Source organism: Solanum lycopersicum, chromosome 10 (genome assembly GCF_036512215.1).
Source record: "Solanum lycopersicum chromosome 10, SLM_r2.1".
Classification (NCBI taxonomy): Eukaryota; Viridiplantae; Streptophyta; class Magnoliopsida; order Solanales; family Solanaceae; genus Solanum; species Solanum lycopersicum.
This window is the reverse complement of record NC_090809.1, coordinates 5,278,136-5,279,552: the sequence shown is the minus strand read 5'-3', so window position 1 is coordinate 5,279,552 and position 1,417 is coordinate 5,278,136. Positions and strand designations below refer to the sequence as shown.

At 35.9% G+C, this 1,417-nt stretch overlaps 1 long non-coding RNA gene across 1 annotated transcript; it reads right to left on the bottom strand.

Annotated features, from left to right (window-relative positions):
* LOC138339054 (uncharacterized) lies at nt 1-479 on the bottom strand. The gene is made up of 3 exons (XR_011212083.1): nt 369-479; nt 222-274; nt 1-124 (listed from the first exon to the last, which is right to left on the bottom strand). It is a non-coding gene; the product is annotated as an uncharacterized lncRNA (long non-coding RNA).
* Between the last annotated feature and the right edge of the window lie 938 nt (nt 480-1,417).

The window sequence follows — 1,417 nt, the reverse complement described above, 5'->3', positions numbered from 1 at the left end:
ACTCTTTGTTCATATGAAGTTCGGTCTCGCATCATCAGGGCAGCTGCCTCCCCATTCAATGGGTCCGACGGGTTAGGATACAAGAGAAGTTGTGGGAGAAACACTTCAAACACATTTGTCAAATCTGGAAATTGTTTCAAAACCAGCTATGTTACTAAAAAGGAAGTGGGCGGAAAAACCATAGAAATTTCAAAATCTTATCATTGCTCATATCCAATTACCAAACATGGGACTCCAGGTCTGGTTGATAACATCTAAACAAACTGATCTTGAGCTGAAAAATGATAAGCGTTGAAATTTTAGACTTCGGCTAAAACAACACTTAGAAGGATGAAATTATCTACAGAATTAAGCTGTTGAAAACTCACATCTCATCAACATTTGGATGGTACATTTTATTAATAAAACCAATTGACGTAGATTTATGCAGGTATGCATCTGGAATTTCCACCTTTATTTTCCAAACTCCACCATGATAAGGACCTGCAAAAACAAGGGTTACTAAAAGCAGAAACTGAAAAAAGCAATATTGCATCTCAAAAGGCCAGATGCAATGTATAATCAAAGAGTTCAGCTGAACCTAGCATTTTTAACACGGATTACTAATATATATGTGAAAACCACTAAATTTTCTAAAATATTATAATCTAAAACCATAATGGCAAAAGAAATGGAGGTTGAACCCATCAAGTCTAAATCATGCATCCACCTTTGCCCATCCTTCATACATCCAATTGAAATCCTACAAAAAGGCAGATGTAGCTTGAAGATTATTAGTGATATACTAAACAACAGATACACGAAAAAGGTACATATATAAATAAATATAATTCCATTATCCATTCAACATAAGGACCCAAGAAATACCTAAATCCATAATCACAAAGTGGGACTATAAAATTAACAATGCAAAATAAAAGGGTAACCCGGTGCACAAAGCATCCTATGTCAGCAAGGTTTGGGAAAGGACGCACCCCAAGAAGCATAACTAGATTCGTATGCACAACAATAAAAGAACTCAGTGCAATTCCACAAAGTCGAGCCTGGGGAGGGATACACTTGGCCTTATCACTACCTCTTCGAGGTGGATAGGTTGTTTCCAAAGACTTCTCAAGCAAATCAACATAGAAATTGAAATAAAAGCATGATAGCTAATAGCAAAGTAGTGTGACCATAACAACAACAAGATGCGATCACCTAAACATAATAACCCATAGATTTTTTATACCAAAAGACAAAGACTGCATGAATATGCTAATACTACACTAACACGGAGCTCTACACTTCCATCCAGCCAAGACATAAAAATAGGTTAATAATAAAACAACTCTGAACTACCTATTAACCCTCTACCCGTATCCACAAACTTCATACCCTTCTATTTAAGGTCATATACTTTAAAAAAAAACAATTGGGG